Consider the following 19,669-nt stretch of genomic DNA (forward strand, 5'->3'; position numbering starts at 1 on the left):
CTATATTGTAATAGCTATGTATGTTTTGCATGCGAAACAAATTAATATCAGATCAGATTTTTTGTGTCAGTTTTTTTTCCCCAACCAGAAATAACTTTGTGAGTGAGAGTTATTTTGGCATACTTTGATGAATGTCAGCTTTGATATTGCTGGTGTCAAGAGCCTCTTCCACTCGACACAGATATCCAATTACACCTTTGAAATGAATCAGGTCTTACATAAGCACCCTTCATCTTATGTTAGATCACATATCCTGTTTACTTGAGTGACAAGGTCTTTTTGTGTACGCTTACAGACGTGAGTCAGGTGTGTTTCATGCCCCGTGCACTCATTGTTGTGCCAGTGGGTGTTGTGTCACCACATTAACCCATTAATCTAGCAACTTTGGGTCCCTGAGACTGACAGCTCTCTGACAGTGTGTGCTGCTCAGGTCAGGGGGCTTCACCAATCACCACAGCTCTGTCACCTCTGGGCTTAGTTGGAGAATGGTCACCCTTGGCTTCTCAGTGTGTCTCCCTGGGGGCCAAGCGTTCAGGGATTGGTGAAGGACACACAAATTCTTCTTCATTGCTCTCTCACCCTCAACACTATCCTCTGCAACAGGGGAGAAGGAAGAGAGAATAATATGAGAAGAATCACATCTTTTGTCATTTACCCATTCTCAAGAGATCACAGTTGACGTTACACCTTACACACACTGGTGTACACACAAACACACTTGTCTTGCAGCAAATTGGAAAAGCTTCTCACTAACTGCAGGGTGAGAGCTGATGGGGACCACACAACACCTGCCAAGTTCTTGAATATAGAACAAGGACACACAGTAGGAAGAAAAGACCCTCGTGTCATAATCCAATGCAGATATCAAAAGAATGATGCAGCAACAGTTTGTTGGCTATGTACAGAACCAATAAAATCTCATCTTTTTACATTTGACTGCACAGGTGTGTAGAAGGGCTAGCTTTAAACCTTAGACTAAGACTTAGAATCAGAGGCACTGTGGCTTCATTGCACTCACCTTGCTGTACTGCAATGCCAGCTGTTATGCTACAAAGAAATTCTAAAAAGCTAACACCATTTATGTACCTGAATTTGAAAAAACAGTGTTATAAGCAGCATTAGGCCTGTGCTTTATTCACAATCTATGACTTTGTTTTTTGTCACTACTAATGCAGGCTTTAACAAAAAATGAGCAGTTTAGGTCAGTAGTAATTAGCAGTACTCTCAGCAAACAACTTCTACTTATCAGACTAACTTTCTAATCCCTACACTGCATCTCTATTGCAGCCCTGGTCCACTAAAAAATTTCCTTTCACATGCTCATCTTCTGTGTCCTTCCACAACATTTTGAGCCCCACAGACTAAACCACCCATTGTGTATTTTATCTGCAACAGCTATAGTGGAGATCACAATTTCCTATGTGCTTATCAGGTACTTCCTCAAATCTTCTCCCATGGGCTAATCTCTTTCCACCCATATGTGTCCTAAAATATGCCAGCTTAGAAATCCTTTAGTCATTTGCCTTAATAACAATCTATGTCTAAATGTAACAATATATTCACATTAGATGACAAATGAATTTCTAACCATATGCTCAAAATTTATGCAGCTAGAAAATTTACTTTATCTATCTTACAGAACAGACAATTTTCAGACAAATATAGATATGACCTAATGCAAAGTCTGGTAGTAAGCTCATCATTAAGGACTGAATGAGTGATTTGGAAAGGAGACACTAAAATCTTAAACATAATGAATTTAATCTGATTTTCTCCACACCATCCAGTCTGATTTCTTCCTCACTTCACATGCACAACTTATCCATGGAGTGTTTTGACAGAGGAACAACCCTTACCCACATTACTGCTTCCTCCTGATGCATTTCTCCATGTCCATGTCTGTTTTTCCCTGTGGGACTTTGCTTCATAAAGGTTGCTCTTAGTGCAACCCTGTTTTCCTCTCTCTCTTGTTCCACCTGCCCAACAGCATCCTTATACCCAAGGTCCAACTTGACCTGTTGAACTGCTTTAATTGAATAAAGTAGTCCATGCACTTCTACATATTAAGGTACTTTGACCTTTATCTCTAACTTCACCTGCATGCATTTAAAAATCACTTCTAGGATAGATATGTACACAATGTCCAGAATCCTCAGCAACATCTCTTTGATGATGTAGTCTTTGATATTGTCAAGAGCCACACTGGTCTTATAAATTCAAATACAGGCATCAGCAACTTTACATGTTGCCTCATAGTCCTGGCCTTTCTATGTCCTTACTCATTGCCTTAAAGTCCTGTTACTCAGACTGTTCTCACCCGAAAAACAACAGCACTGGTTGTTTGTTTAGACACATATAATGACAGCCTTTTTTGGTTGTACTGACCTCTTTAAGTAGCAAATGAAGAGACTGCAGTTAGCATCCCAATATCCACCATCAATAAATATCAGTCTGTTTTAAACAGGTAGACAATCCCTCCCCAGCCTTAATCAATTAGGTTTAGTTATATTAACTGTATCTTTACCATAGAGGTAAAATATGGAAACCTATCTTAGTTGCTTTTGTAAAAAAGAGATTAGGTTTTATTAGGCAGGCATTGACAGAAACCCTATTTTGTTGTGAACTCTCCTACCTTATGTCATCAGACTGGGTACTCTAAGGCCACATTCAGCCCTGTTATTCATTTTAATTGAGCCAGTCCAGCTAAGAAGCCAGTACAGCAAGTTCTGGTAAAATAACACAGGTTAGTCCAGCTGAAGCAAAACTAGGCTTCAGTTTTTCCAGTACCCATCCAATCAAATATGCATTTGCAAATTCCTGGATTACTTTTGCACATGAATGCTTTGAATCCCTGCCAAAACAGATGCATCCCCCTTTAACAAAATATACCCACACTTGGTCCTGAAAAAACGATGTGATGTCACATTTTCAGTGTTGCAAATGAATAAATATTCATCAAATCAGAGTATGAGAGTGATGCCATATTTTGTAGCCTGGTAGTGTGACATTGTACTGAAACTGGTGCAGAATCGAGCTAGAATATTAACTTTCCATTCCCACACATCACACATGGGGAATTTGGCTGAAAATAGTATTTTTAAAAGATGTTTATGATGTATAACCAATGTCTCACTGATGAAAAATACAAAAAAACTAATAACCCCATAAAATAGTAAATGCAATATCAAACCTATTAAAACAATGGTGATATGTACCAGTAAAATAAAAAGATATACTTGCAGCACATTTTGCCTGGTTTTAACTTCTTCTATTGCTTTTCTCTACCTACAACTCTGAAGGATCCGCTTCAGTGTCATATAAATGACATGATCTACAAAACTCTGAGTCATCTTTCAATACCTAGAAAATACTAAAATCCCTGACCATATTTTTAACAGTGTGACTCTGCAAATCAAAACCCTTCCACGATAGTTGATGTGGTGCACAGCCAAAGGCATTAGCAAAGTCTAAAAATACCATATGGAGATCTCAGTTCTCCAGCTTGGCGGAATGAATTTGGTGCCAAATCATGCTTGTATGCTCTAAGCATCTGAAAACGCCCGATATTCAAAGTTTTTGGTTTTGGTGTGTCAATTAACTTAGTCGAAATAACTGGACTGTCTACATTTCAGTACCCCCACTTGTATACTACAAACAAACAAGTATAATCTAAGTAGCCTGTACAAACTAATAGAATATACTGCAGCCCTACACCGTGATGTAGGAGTATACTTTTGTCAGGGTGAGTTTTTTTGCCTACACAAAAATCTGAATAAGGTCTCAATAAATGGGTTTTAGAAGTCATGTAAGCACATTATAATTTTAGCTTATGAAGAGGATGGCAAGAGTATGAAACGTCATCTCAATGCACTGTACCTGCATGCATATCTGTGAGTAATAAGTGCATTTATCAATATGTTGGGCAGAACTGTCCTGCCAGGAGGATCCACTGACTATTTTGTTATGAAACACTTCCTCAAAAAGACGAACGCTCCCCAAGTACATTGGTGTGTGGGGGCACGGTGCAGTAGCCTGCATGCTCCTGTGGGCTCCTATGTTTCGCTGCATATTCAATGTGGATCATCTTGATATTACCCCTTTCTGCCTCTTTTCATGCTGGTATTTATTTGATAGTGTGTCACTTCACCTTACACATATGTTTAGTGTGATTAAATGTTTCCAGCCCCCGAGGAGTCGATGCAGTGGCAGGGGGTGTAAACTTGGATGCCTCTCTGTGCTGCATCAGGTTGCTGCTGTACATGTATTTCTATGGAATTCATGCCCCCACGCTCTGACAGACACACAGTTACCCACACGCGCACAGCATCACAAAATCCTTCTCGGTCCCTCCAGCCAAATTAGTATCTTCTTTCATTTCAGGATGCAGATGCCTCTGAGTGAAATACCTGTGGAAAATTGCCATGATTGGGTTCATTATGTTGCCTGCAGTTGGCAAAGATGGAAATGAGTTTGGTATTTTAGGCAAAAAAAAAAATCTCTCATTTCAAAATATCAGCTTGTTAGACTCAAGGAAGTGCTTCTGTCTGCCTGTTTCACTATATCTCTGCACTGCTTGATGAGGGGCCATGAATAAATTTTCTTCTGACCCTGAGATAACGATGAGCTCTGTTTTAATTCTCTCAGTCCATTATAAATTACAATCTGAATATCAACTTGAGTTTCTCATCATTATATGGATCAATCTTCAGTAACCTGCTTTTACTTCTGCTCTCTGTCGTCAGGGGGCAGTGCTTCTGTGGAGTCAAAGGTCACCATGATGTATCATGATATGCATCTTCACACACACCAGGGGATACAGCAAAAATGCGATTGTCAGTGTAGCAAAACTATTAGAGATGTTGACACTGGCCGACAGGACTAGTCTTCTGTGAGATATTAATGATCGAAACACTATTTGTGACAATGAAATGAGAGAATGAAATGAATGAAATGAGATTTTTTTTTCCCCTCAAACTGCAAAAACTCATCATGTATGCATATACCCTGGGGGGATGCTTAATGCACCTTACCTTGTAATTTTCTTCTATTTCCAAATTAATTTTTCTTTATATAACCTTCACTCTAATCTCCTCATCTGGTGGCACGACAGATGGGGATCGGCCTCTTCTCTCCCGCTCAGACTAATCATCAGACCACTGCTTTCTTGCTCCGTGATGTTGTTCTAGTTTTAAACCCAAATACTAACAGAGTGGGTAAAAAATAGATCCAGAAAAGTCTGGGAGGTATTAAATAGATTGTAAGAAGTATATGTATTTCTCATGCTTGCCATCTTGACCTGTTTAACTGACCCATTTCCTTGGCTACTTGCCTGTCTGCTGCTGTGTTGTAGATCTTGCATCTGAGGTGCTCTGAGAGAAGAGTTTCTGTTTTTTGTTTGTTTGTTTTCCTGCTGGAGGCCTTTCACTCTCTGGCCGCCTCACTGTGCACTCAGTTGTTTAAAGCACCTTGCCTCACCCAGCAGTTTATTTCCATCAGAGACTTGCCCTGGAGAAAACAGCTCACATTGAGTCTCCCTTGTTTGCACATTATTTCCAGCACAGAGGAAAAGAGGTCAAAAAGTCAGTAAACCACTAGACCAATAAGGCATGTGCAGACAATGCAAATATGCTGTGGGCTGTTTGTCTTCTATATGCTTTCACTTTAATCTTTTATTTTTAATAAACTGCATATGATCTGAGCATTTGCAGGTTAACAGCAATGGGACCAATGAATGGCTGAACACCGAAGAGGAGTAGCCCAGAGATGTAGCTGTAATCTGGCTGTTCTATTTATGATTTTGACAGTAGCACAGCAGCAGCAAGAGTCCAGGGGATAATGATGCAATGGGAACATCTCTTTCCTCTCCACTCGTTACTGCTGTATTGATTAAATTGAGGATTTCCTGTTTTTCTTTGGTCTCCATGTATTTGTGTTGGTTCTGTGCTGAAAGCTTACGACTTTTATAGGTCGATAGATGCAGAAGTCTCAGTGAGAGTTACAGAAAACAGCTTGATTGCAGTGATTGCCTCAAAACGTGGTGCAAAAAAAATATGAAGTTAAGGCTACCATATTCTTTGTCCAGGCCAGTTTCATTTTTTAAATTCCTTTTTATTAAAAAGCAATGCCTGATTTTAAGTAGTTAGTATTCAGTAAATTTTTATTTATTACTTTTGTTAGTTTCAAGTTATTTCAGTGACCATCGTGGCTTTTTCTTTAATGGAAGAGTACCAACAATTTTGTCCACGTGTATATGCTGGATGTGTGAATAGGCAACTGATATGTGAGCATTATCTTCACAGCTTGTTTCCATGGTCACCAAGCAGCCAACAGAAAACACTAAATGCTACATTTTTCTTATTGTCGACATGTCGACAAAATTCATGACAAACCAACCATGGATTAACTGATCCTCCTAACAAGTACTGCCAGGGTAACTAAAACCTGTTGCTTTTTTTTTTTTTCTTTTTGTGCCCTACACAACCAATATCATCAAAAAATATTAAAACACATCAGTTAACTATACTGTTTCACTGAATGACATGCTCCTTCAGTGCCACAAATATAGGTTCTCTATTTAGTTTTGAAAAATCTCAAAGATGATCTGCCGTAAAAAAAACAGCACAGACCTGTGAAACAATTTTGGCATAGTGCTATAACTTCCATGTTTATTGGCAATTGGTATGTCTATTTTTATAGCTAGAATCAAAAAAGAAGTTTCTCTTAATATAACCATGTCAATAATATGCAAAATAATAAGAAGAAAATGTGAAAGTAATGTCCAACACCAAAGCCCTGTTTCTACTTGAGAATGGAAGCAGTATGGTGTGCAGAGAATTATGAATAGAGTTGGGGCTCAGACCCAGAAAACAGGTGAAGGGAAGTCAGGAAGTACTGAGCAACTTGGTTTTTAATGTTTAATAATGAAAGTTATTTCTGTGTAAAATAAAAATTGCAAAGGAGGAAGTGCTACTGAATCCAAGTATGCCAGCTTTGGTTCATTAGTACTCCAGGGAATTTGGATTTAATACAGTGTTATGTAACGTGCAGAGACTGGGGCAGAATGCAGCACAGAAGGCTGTCTTGCTGTGGAGTGATGTCAGTTGCATTGTTCATTCATGTGCCCCTCACTCTCTCCAAGCTGCTATACTCCTAACATCCTGTTGGCCGCCATCCCAGTGACCCTGGTTAAGTTTCTCTCTCTCTCACACACACACACGCACACACACAGACAGACACACAGACAGACACACACACACAAGCAGAGGCTTCTACACTCTCGCTGTCCCTCTTGCTCCTTTTCTTAACAACTAAAGAAACAGAACTCAAAACACTGTCAGGTCTGGTAGTGCTCCTGCCTACTATTTTTAGGCTGGCAGTGAAGCGACACATTTCAGCTCTGCTTTATGCATTTTCTCTCCTGTCTAAAATCTATACTCATGCAGTGCAAGGAAGCTTTTTTTTTCTTCTTCTGTACTCTTGTCATCTCTTTCTGTGATTTTCTTCTTGCTTTCTCCGTGCCACATTGTTAGCAGCTGCTAAAACAGTAAATTAGGCAAAACCTCGAAGGAAAATATTACTTAAAACTGTCATTTGACTCAGCCACAACAAAACATATGTTAACGTGCTATATTGTGAAGTGTTGTAGATCTGTCTAGAACAGTATAATTAGAATCTCTTCATGGTCATTATGTGGCTCAGCAGTGGCTGTCACTCTGTCCCATATTTCTGTGTTGTTTTCCTCTTTGTTTGCCCCCTGACTCACAGCACTCCACTTCCTCTACTCTTTGTTGTAGGTTGTGGTTTGGTGACCTATTTGTTGGCATTCGAGAAGTGTAACATTTTCTGGCTTGTCACCTCTTTGCTTATCACAGACGTCATTGATTTACATACATGTCTGTTTGCTGCCACCACTGACTCAGTACAAAGAACACATTATTATTCAGCCTGTGTGGTTTCTATATAAAACTCTATCCAGACGCGATTGGTCTACACTGTTGTTGAGACTGTGTGTCTACTTTATTGGATTTGTCACAGACTATATTTTAAAGCTAATTTATAGAAGATTTTTTTTTCCCACACAAGTGCACATATATAGGGTGAGATTAATTTATTGTTTGCTGAGTCAAGTTTCTGTTACTTTACTTAAGGTTTACTGTTTTTACAAGACACATACACAGTTTATAGTGATAATATTAAGAAAGACAAAAGCAGGCTTCTTATTTTCAGCCAGTTTTGCAAATGGAAATGACAAGTGTTGTCACTTTAGCTATTTCACTAAGTAAGATAGCACTAATTCCATGTGCTGGATGAAAATATTGTTGACTGAGCTTTTAGCTGAGTTCTTTTAAAATGAAAACCATGTCACAACGTTGATTAACTAACCTACTTTTCTTATGTCACCAGGTAGAACCAGCTCATCCTAGTATAAATATTATATTATTATAAAAATCTGAGTGTAAACTTCCCTAAAATAAATAAAAACAGGCCAGAGCTGCTAACACTAACCTAAACTCTGATAGTGAGATTGGATACGACACAGTGATGTGGAACATATACTGCATATATATATATTTTAGCTTGGGGAAGGGCTGGATAAGGCTACTGTTGTAGGGATAAGGTTACTATTGTAGATAACAAGCTAAGCTTTGTTAAGTAGACATGCTAAATTTACATCTTTTGTTACAACCGATGTTTGATAAGCAGATGACAGTGTTTTTGGTTTGACTGAAAACACATCATTCTGCATCCTCTTTAAAACACACTTTGGCTACATCCACATGACTAATCCTTATCTTATGAATCCTCCTCTGTTAAGTTACAGTAGCTACAATTACCATTGAGGTGACGGGTTTAGTTAATGGTCAATTGATGCCACTCTCATTTTTTCATGCCTGAGGAAACAGTAATTATTGATGTGGCAATAACAATATTTCAGTGCAATTTCTGGAAAGTGAGTTACTGTAGGCTATAATAATGATGAGAGTGTTAGTCATGAATAAAATCAAGTAAATGGTATATGCATAAATTCTTTAACCCTCTGGCTTATATTTACATTTTTTAAAGAATCTAGAGAAAGAGCGGAGTGTCATTTCAGTTCCTAAGTGCTGCAGCAGCACCATTGTTTTATTAATAAGGAGGTTGTTCATTTATAGCGGGGGCCTCTGGCTATTAATATTGGATAGACATAAAAAAACCCAAAGAAATTGGATAAGAAATGTGAAATGGAGCATGAAGTAAAAGATTAAGTGAATTTACATCTCTCATTTTTTAAATCGGCAAGGGGCTTTTTTATAATCAAATGTTCCAATCTAGACTCCAGGTATATCTACCAAAAATCACATTCAATGCCTCCATCCACTGCCTCCACCTGCCTCCATCACCCAGTAGAGTGTGAGCAGGTGGAAGAGACTGACAGTGTGTTAAAACGCCAGTAAATAGGGTGTATCTGTTCCAAAACAGAGTAGAGGCCATAAAATTCCAAATACCTTAGCATCTAATGTAGTAAGCATTGAGTCTTTTGTACTGATTACCATGCTGATAAATAATCCCCATGTGCATTTGGTGCATTAATCTGCAGAGTGCATGATCAGAGGATATTGCAGTGCTAGCACACTGTCCAAATGCAACGTATTCACAGTTACAAGGCTGTGGCATTACAGACAACACTGATGCATGATGATACCCTGTGTCACCACTGCTCTATTCAATTTCATGCCCACCAAGCACTGAAGGAGGTGCTTGTGAGTCCACCCGTGCATTTGATGCCATGGGCAACTCTCTATCTTTCAGTTTACCTCTTGACCAGTGTGGCAACCCTGTTGAGACCTCAGTCACCCCCAGTGGAGAGACACACACCCCAGGGAGAGGAGGTGTCCACTGATGCACTGCCAGCTCCAATGCTTTTTAAAGTATTTTCTTTGTGTTAGGAATACATGGATGGATTTCTGGTGTTGAGATGTGTTTGCCAAAGGCTTATTGTGCTGACAGTATGTTCATTTTAGAAAAAATTCATGTTAAATTCACACTGCCAAATGATTAAATCATTTTTAAAAATCTTGTAAATGTTTGCTTTGGTTAATATAGTATTTGACAGCCTTTTGTGACATACTGCCATTATGACAATATATTTGGGTCTTTTGTGACTAAAACAATTTCCATTTTATATTTGTTTTAGGTTTGTGTATTTATCAGTGCCGTTACAAAGTGAAACTAATTTGACTAATTTCTTACAAATACTTCAGTCAGGATGATTATTTGCACTAAATTATATTTGGAAATCCAGAACATCTGTGGCAATTTCACATTCTCACTGCAAAATAAAACATTTTAGTTTCTTTCCTTCCTTTAAGCCATGATGATGTAGTGCTGAAGAACAACTGACATAATTTACAGGAACATAAGACAAAGCTCTGGGAGGCATTTGTCTCACACACACAGTAGTGACAATTTTCTGGAGAAAATATACAATAAAGGAGATGGAGTAAAGGGCCATTACTTGATCATGGATGCATTACAAATTACATTTATCAAAGGTACATTTCTAATAACTGTTCCTAATTTAATTGCATCATTAATACACATTTCAAAATTTGATTAAAAAAAAATCTTGTTTTTCTGGCCTCTGGAATTCACTTCTTGCAGTCATGCTTGCCTTTTGCTACACATGCCAAAAACCCAATTATTTCACCAAGTGATTCAGTAAAACTAGAAAAGAAAAGAAGAAACAATGTGCAACGGGTGAAATTGCCATTTGCCTCTCTCTGGCCTGTTTAGGTCTGCCAAAAGGAATGGAATTAACTCACATTTTGTTTTTTTTAAACACATGAGTGAGTTTAATTGGGAAGCAATTTCATCTGGGGGCTAGCAATACAGGGGCCTAGTCCGCTTGGGAGTCAATGTGCGCCTTGTTCTGCAAAGGTAATTTCATTCGGATCGTCTACAATTGGCTTTCCTGCCTGTTTCCATTACCCTCAGAGCTGGTGGAAAAATAAACAAGGTGAGATGAATGAGAACGTGTAGTGAAAAAGAAAAAGCCGAAGGGCGTTACAAGGAGTTCATGCTGTCCGGCGTGTATAGTCAAGTAAACAGTGTTTTAACAGAAAACTTGCAGCGTTGCCTCCTTTGAAGTTGGGTTTGATGTCAGAAATGCTTCTGTTTGACAACTCTGTGTTTACCTGTATACGTGTGAATTTGGGAGAATTGTTATAGGATTATGCAAATGTCCTCTAGATAACCTTGTGAAGAGTTTGAGAAAAACATCTAAATATTAACAACATACATAACACCTCAGTGTCAGTGATATATGTTCTCTTCACTGGGACAATAAACACAACACCCTCTAGTGATGAAACCCCTGCTATCACTTTGCTTCCAGACTCTTCCCCCTCTCTCATCCATCAAATGCAGTCACTTCCATCTGGGAGACTTATAAGTTCAACCGATCCTGCCTCTTTCTGCAGCTTCCACTGAACATGCAGCCTCTCGCTAAGATCCTTCACTTCAAAGGCTTTTCTAGAGCTGACTCCAGGCCAAAAGTGTCCTACTGTGTCCTTCTATTCTTTTCTGTCAAAACAAGCAACTGTTGCACGTGAACTACTGCATGTCTAGATTCACAAACAAGACATACTGCATGTGATGTTTGACAGAATATGCAAATATGCTACACAGTGGAAAGAAAACGCAATGATTAAACCAGATAGGAATTAAGATGTTTGTGTCTGTTTCACACTCCAGCTGTTGACCTGTGTAGAGGAGGCAAAGCTAATTAATTTACCGCAATCATAATGAAGTTTTAACATTGTAGTTTTCATCCAACACTATGACTCACTTGACAACTAAGGCTATTAAATGCAGAATATCACTCTTATTAATATTTTTCTTATATTTCAAAATCTGAATTCTTTGGTTTGCAGGTGCAACATGAAAGCATGAGAGATAATATTTGACCTTTCATTTATCAGCTAGCATGACTAAATGAGAATGGCTAAATAGTCTCCTGTAAACTATGCAATTTTGAGATATTTAAAAACATTGCACCTGTTACATCTATTACCATCTGTGTGATTATTTTCCACAACATAAAAAAAAAGTAGCTTCCCTGACATTTTTAACAAATAGGGTGTAAATGTGTTCAGATCACTAAAAAACACCTGAAGATAGGATAAAATATAAAATACTGATTTCAGCAAACTATATGTGGCTTTGAGGCACCTTAAGTCTTCCACTGACTGCTAACTGGAGGCAGAATGAGTGCAGAGAGCTCATACTCTTATTGTGGTGATGTATGTGTGCAGTCAGTGCAACTCAGATCTGCTGCCATGAGGTGACAGACTCACTTCCTTTGTTAAAAATGTAATTTCTTCTCTGTGATGCACACAAGTCATTGTATGAGTAATAGGTTTCATGCTGAAGTAGTACATTGTGGGCCTTGAAACTATGGTTACCTGTCTAAAAGCCTTAGCTCCTGGTTACCTGCTCCAGTGACAGATGGATCAGTGTCAGAGACTCATGTTGAGAGAAACATCTGACTCCTAAACTAAAACAGTGCACAAGTTTGTGTACTAGTTAATTGCTAATTTATCTGGTGTGCTAAGCTACAGTGTGTGTTCTATGCTATAAATCATATACATTAATGCATAAAGTAGGACAAATCAAGCTTGTCAGAGATTGATTGCAGTTGTCTGGTAAGAGTGGGGAGCTTTTAGCTTTAAAGGTGCTGAAACACTTGGTGATAATTTTCTGTGGGTCTGTAAATATAAGCAGCCCCTTTGACATTGCACGTTGTCATTTGACTTAGGTTGTAATGTTAACACAGAAGTGATTGCCTAACCAACCAAACTTCAGACAAATATGAATAATCTTCTGTGGATTTGTAAACTACTGTTAATATGAAAATATGACAGCAATGACTATCAACCTGTTTGTCACTGAGGTTTGAGGATTAAAAGCCAGAAGCAAAGTGTTCTTACATTTTTTATTGCCACATTTTTCCTCCCCAGTGTGTCTTCATTATGACGCACCATTAACTGCTTCCAGTTTATTTATCCAAACTACAAGATCTTATTTATATCCCTGTGGAAATCCTCTGACATTGGACTCCTGGGCCTAACTATGGCACCTCAGCACACAGTGCCAGAATTATCCTGAACAATTACCCACTAGTACCAATTATAGACACTCTAGAGTGCTCTAGCTGCCTTTTAATGCCATAAATATTTCCCTTCATAAAACTTCAGGCAACAAGGGGACAGCCCTCACTTGAAAAATGCATATCAAAGAAAACTGTCCCTGAGAATGATGAGACGCTGTTACCCTGGGAGGCAATATCCTCTGATCGTGAATTTGCTGCTCACATAAGTCTGTGTGAAATGAATGTGAGAAGCTGTCAACAAAAAGGAAAGGCTGAGATTTGACTTTTTTTTTATAGGATTCATACAAGAATAGGGAATTATGCTTGATCAGGTGATGAATAAAAAAGCAAAATCCAGGTCTCACTGAGCTTACGGCAACATTCAGTCCAATTACCTATGACAATTTTTGACATTATTTAAATTACTGCACCATATGTTTTGAGATCTTGGTCAAAAACCGTATTAAATATGAATAAATTAGTGATGGATATTGGATGAAATACAGATTTGTTCATTAGGAGCATTTTACAGCAAGATGTGGTTAGTGAGTTACTGGAAAACAAAAACAAAACAAGAACTTTTAAATACAAATTAATCCAAGCTATCGATCTGGTCTCAGAGTAAAAAACACAACACTGCTCTGCTGACTGACAACACAGTAGTAAACTTTTTTATAGCTTGCCTGTCTTCCCTCTGTGTCCTGCTTTGTTACAGCTACAGTGTTATTGCCAAGGTCATGGTATGATTTTAAGGTGGTGTTCTGCAGTTCTGGGAGCTGACACACAACCTTTTTGTCTATCACAAGCTGCTTCCAGGTAATTTCACAGGCTGTCATCTGTCATCTTGTTGCTTGCACGTTCAAAGGCCACGGAAAACAAGGTAAAAGCTGTAATTGATTTAAGCTTTGAGTGAAACAGTGAGGGGTGAAATCTAGGCAACGTGCAACACTCAAGGTGGAGCGGCAACACAGTTCAATGTCTTTACTTTCTGCAAGTGATTCTGCCACCGGTCATGTGTACATACTGTTCACAGGCCTGAAACTGATAAAACTATGGCATCAAATTGAGGAACTATTTCACCACAACCACGCTTGAATATATAACTGAATAGCACAAAGGTACAGTATGAAAGCCTTGCATCTGGTTCCTCTAGTGTCACAGTTTCTATTCTTTCTCTCCAGAGCTGTTATGCCAGAGGATGTTTTGGGGCAATACAACTGTCTCCAGGTGAGGATTTTTTCTAAGTGGCCTGTGCTGCAGTACCATTGCAGCTCAGCTGACAGACTGGAAACAAGTATATTGCAGAGAGAGAGAGAGAGAGAGAGAGAGAGAGGGAGAGAGGGAGAGAGGGAGAGAGGGAGAGAGAGAGAGAGAGAGGAGAGAGAGAGAGGGGAGAGAGAGAGAGGGGAGAAAGAGAGGGGAGAGAGAGAGAGAGGAGAAAGAGAAGCAAAGACTTTTAAAAAGCCAGGAGTGTAGCATTTGGTTGGGAAGGTGCAGCAGAGACGAAAAGATGACAGTTGAGTGTTTGTGTGCATGGCTGAATAACAGGCGGAGGGGAGAGCAGCAAGGTGGAGAGCAGAGAGAGTGAAAGAGGAAAGCGAGAGAATACCCCTGCACCCTCAAGTGAAACCTCACCCGGCGTGTTGTGCAGAATCTTAATAGACTCTACTGTCAGATACGGGGATTTTCCATCCAAATCCCTAGACATGAAGCACACACACGCACGTACACACGCAAGAGCGTGCGCACACACACACACACTACTTCAGCTTCAGATCAATTGATACTGCATTCCACAAACTGTATTCATGTGAATAGAGACTATGAGAGAATATATGATGATGGCCATCTTATCAATCAATACCTTATTATACTACTACTGATAGTCCATTACTTTGCTGTGTAGCCAACAAAGATAGGCTTTATCACATTTATCAGTCAGTAACAAAAACAAATTCTAGTTTTAGTTGTTTACATACATAAACACGTACACACATGCACATTTGTGAGTGAGTCAGTGTAGGAATTGTAAACAGCAACAATCTGAGATTCTGCTCAAAAAGTTGCTTTCTACAGCACTTTTCCAATATTAAAGCTGGAGGGTGGTACAGTGGGGAAAAACACTCTTTTTGACACAAACACTGTCTCCATTTGACAGTTGGTTCATTAAAATGAAACAGCAGAAATATATTTGAATCATTAATCATGTCTCACGTAACTGAAAGTGCTTCAGAGTAGTTGTAATGTGGCACTGTCACCTGCACAGTCTATTACTTTGAACTATTGTCCAGTGAAAACGCTGTTTATTTTTCAATTAAAACAAATGATATGTATCATTTTTAGTTCTGTATCAAGACAGTTCTACTAAGTGGCACAGCTACAGTACAGTATAAGACACGACTTGTACTTCACTTCCCCTGGTCACTTTCATATAGTGTGCCATGGCTGCACTCTCTCTATGTGAATAATAGCTGGTGTGTCTACATTGATCTTTCATACATTTACAACTGCAAACTTACAATAGAATCCCATATCACAAATTACACAGTGCAGATTGAGACAGTTGTGAGTAAAACGTACTATCAGGCTCTGGGAGTGAAGCGTTTTGTCATAGCAGAGATGTGAATGAACTGTGAGAGACTACATACATCATTCAGAGGGCTGTACTAACATATACCTGTCTCCAAAATGCTGAATTGAACACAAAGGGACATGGAAGTAATATTTTATTCTGGGGGTTACAGGTATTTGGATTTTTCTTGCTCTTTGGCTCTTGATTGAGTTACCTAATTAGTTTATTATTTATTTAGTAAATAGGTTTTTACTGTCTTTATGTGTAATAGTTTACTGACAGTTTGTACTATTTTTAATACTTTTGCTAAGATAAATAGAGTTTATATACATTCATTGTAATTCGTTCAGTTAAAATATGCCCAAAACCTGCAAACAGTAGTTTATTTTAAGTAGGGACCATTTTATCATCATAGGCAGCAGTTTCTCTCACTAAAATACAGAAATTAAACTTTAATTTGACACAAACCACTGAAAAGTCAATACATGAATTCACAAATATGTTATTTTTCAAATTTCTAAAATATCTATTTAATACTTGTCACACTGTCTCACAGTGCCCTTATTAAAACTACACCAAGAGAGAGAATGAACTCCCAGTAAATAAGGTACAGCTGTGACAGTAATACAGAGAATAACTGAGGTTGGGTGCTACTTCTGAACATTGATAAATTTGTTGGCATTTCCTTCTTGACTGCTGGAATTCACGAGCCCCTAACACTGTAGCAGGGCAAACACATTTATAAGTGCATATTTGCATAATGACATATTATGTTGTTTACATCAAACAGGGAAGTGACAATTAGTGACGAGCTGCAGAGTGAGGGAAGAGAAGACACCTGTTGAAATGATATTAGAGAAAATAGAGACAGGTTTCTCAGGTATGGTACCGCATAAACATTAAAACTGAGGAGATCCATTTCGCTTCCTGAAAGGCCTGAGAACGAAAATATAAATATGGCAGTCCTTATCGTTTTAAAATGTAAAAGGAGTGCCACTCTTGTTCACAGTGCGCCTCAAGCAACAAGGTATTATACAATGAAATTCTTTCTAAAAGCAAAGGAAGAGATCTGTGCATTCATTAAGTTTGTTCATTTTAAAGTTTACTCTTGAGCAAAGCAAATTCCAGCTCCTGGGCTGACACATGCAAGTTCTGCCCTGCCTCTGCAGTTGAAGGACCAATCATGTCATAATCTTCTGCTATAGTTGATTCCAATTGAATCATGTGGATCTTAGCAGGAATTTAATTTAATTTCCAATGGTTTATATTTCTAAACACCTCATTGTTTCTATGGGTTAACACAGCTACCCAGCAAACAGGCAGTAATTTTAAATAAACACAACGAATTAGATTTTATGATCTACCCAAGTGGTAAACACAAACATTATCTGTACAATATGCATCGTTTTTTTCATTTCTCTGTTCCTCTCTCAGCACTGGGTGGGACTGCTATTAGGATAATTAAATCCATGTAGCAGGTAAATAGTTATTCTTGGCTGCTGATGGCAAACAGCAGTAATGTTGTTACATTTTTTCAAAAGCATCAAATTCTCCCACACATGCTTCATGTGAACAGATACACATGAGTAACACAACTGTGTGTGTAAACTTGAGCTCATTAGAAACACAATGTCTTGACTCCAAACAGGGCAGGAGCTTAGGGCATCTGCCCAAACATAAAGTCCTCTCCCCACGTGTCAGCCAGGCTGTAAATCAACACAAAACTAGAGCTGGACATCTGTGCACATGCCCACGTGTGTCTACGAGGTCACACCTCCTGGGCATTCGTAGCAGTTGGCTTGGACAATTGAGATGGTGGATATCTGTCTGAAACAAACTGTCTCCTCATCTCACTTTCTCATCCCTCTCCAGCCCACCAGACTACAGACTACACACACACACACACGCACACACGCTGTCTCTCTCTCACAGACACATACAACAGCAAATACACAGCTAATGAGATTTACTCGTCAAGGATTGGTGGTTGATTCATGACATGCCATAGCAATGCGATTGAATAAACATGAGGCTGCTGAGTTTCAGTAGAGTATAACAAGCGCCATTTGGTGGAAAGGTGGATATGTGCATTAATTTCAGCACAGGTGGCCTGAGGGAAACAACCTAACTGTGCTGCAGCTTCCAGGACCACAAACTGAGAACCTCATCAGTTCAAATTTGCTGTAAGGACTATTCCCCTCACAGTCGCTGCCATAAAACATTAGTAAGAGCTGCCAACTCCACATCCAGTTATAGTGTCTGATACCACAGCAGCATGCCAAATTGAGATGTGTTCAGAATGGGGAATGGTAACACCAGAGTATCTTCAAGGCTCTTATGACACCCAGCAGTGGCTGTCAGCGGCTGTCCAGAAAGTGACTGTTGATTTTGGAAAGTCCGCACTAGAACAGCTGTCCAGTCATAATGAGTTTGGAAGTGGTGTCTTTCTTGTTTGCCTCACTGACAGTGGATGTGATCCAGCTGGCAAGAAATCCCATGAAAAGATACAGTTGTGTTAATATAATGAGGGTTTGCATCCAAGATTGCTGCTACATGTCAAGCATGAAAATATTGTAACCTGATTAGATGATAACGAGAAAAGGTATGATTTTATACAAAAGCTAAGGCCCTTCAATTTTAGAAGAACATACCCTTTTTTCATTCCAGACATTACTGTGGCAGTAGGAACATTTGTTTCCCACTCGGTAATATTGGATTGATGGATGCTGATTTGGTGGGTCACTACTGCCTTGTCTATCCATGAGATGTGATCTGATGCGATAACTTTCTCAGAGCTGCAGAAGGTCATCACTCCCTCTTTTCTTATCTCGTTTAGACTTCTGCTGCACCCTGCAGTCCTCACAGCTACAGCTGCTTCACAAGCAGTTAGGATCTCAGCTAGTAGAAAGCAAAGCACACGTATCAACAAGTCAGGAATTTCTGCACAGGTTGTCAGTGTAAGTTAAACTTAATCTTAAAAATGTAGAGATCACAACAATAGAAAGTTATACTGTTGCTAGATGATGTGTTTTGCTAATGTTTTACAGATTTCAACAATCCCATCACCCAGTGGTTCAGTCAGGTTGACTGCCATTAACATGCAGGTTTATTCATTTATTGTATATAATTGATTTGAGTTACTTGTGGGGGAAATTCAAATTCAAAACTTAAATCATGTGTTTAAGTATTTATGACTTCATTATAAGCCTCTTTTGCTAGCAGTCTAACTATTTCTTATGTAATCCAACAGCAGAAAACCTCAGTAACCATGGTTGTTGCCCAGTGTTCGTTCATGCATTAAAATAATATATGTAGGTAATGAAAGTAAGCTGGTACAGTAGTTTACAATTTTCAGCAGACACATGCAGAGCCGGTGCTCCAGGGGCTTGAGCGCCTATTCTTTTCCCAAATTAATCAAAAGTCCCCCTCTCAATATTAATTAGGAATAATTAACATGCAAAAAATGCTGAAGTCTGTAATCAGACACTGGTAGCTTAAATGAGTTGTGTTTTGCCTGAGCACTTCTAAAACATGGTCAACCTCACTATGTTCCTTCAATACCTACACAGCACTGGTACATCACTGAAGGTGCTATAGTTAGATATGTGCAATTTCAGATTGATTTCCAAGGACGTGCTGGTAAATAACCTATGGAATGTGCAACAAATTCATTCTGTTTCCGCTGTAGCATTAATTTTATACTTAAATGCATAATTAGCCTAACATGAACAATTGAATGGCAGCGAGTTAAGCCAGGCTGTTGTAGCTAAGTGGCTGAATTACATTATAGCATATCTATTATTGATCATTGTTGTAGTGGAAAAGAGGTTCTGCACTGATAGATGACCTTTTTAAAATTTGAGTCCCCACCCCTGTGATCCTCTCTGCACATCCCTGCTTATCACTGCAGTGCCTTTAAAACACATTTACAGACTACAAGATTTTTTTTATTAGTTCATTTTCTAAGT

At 38.8% G+C, this 19,669-nt stretch overlaps 1 protein-coding gene across 1 annotated transcript in view; it reads left to right on the forward strand.

Annotated features, from left to right (window-relative positions):
* Positions 1-18,556, forward strand: part of nf2a (NF2, moesin-ezrin-radixin like (MERLIN) tumor suppressor a) — a 43,005-nt gene extending 24,449 nt beyond the window's left edge. Inside the window, exon 17 of the mRNA XM_026321696.1 lies at positions 18,538-18,556. The gene's annotated coding sequence lies outside the window, so the exon portion shown is untranslated. The remainder of the gene's footprint in view (positions 1-18,537) is intronic.
* Positions 18,557-19,669: the final 1,113 nt, after the last annotated feature.

Source organism: Mastacembelus armatus, chromosome 9, assembly GCF_900324485.2.
Source record: "Mastacembelus armatus chromosome 9, fMasArm1.2, whole genome shotgun sequence".
Lineage (NCBI taxonomy): Eukaryota > Metazoa > Chordata > Actinopteri > Synbranchiformes > Mastacembelidae > Mastacembelus > Mastacembelus armatus.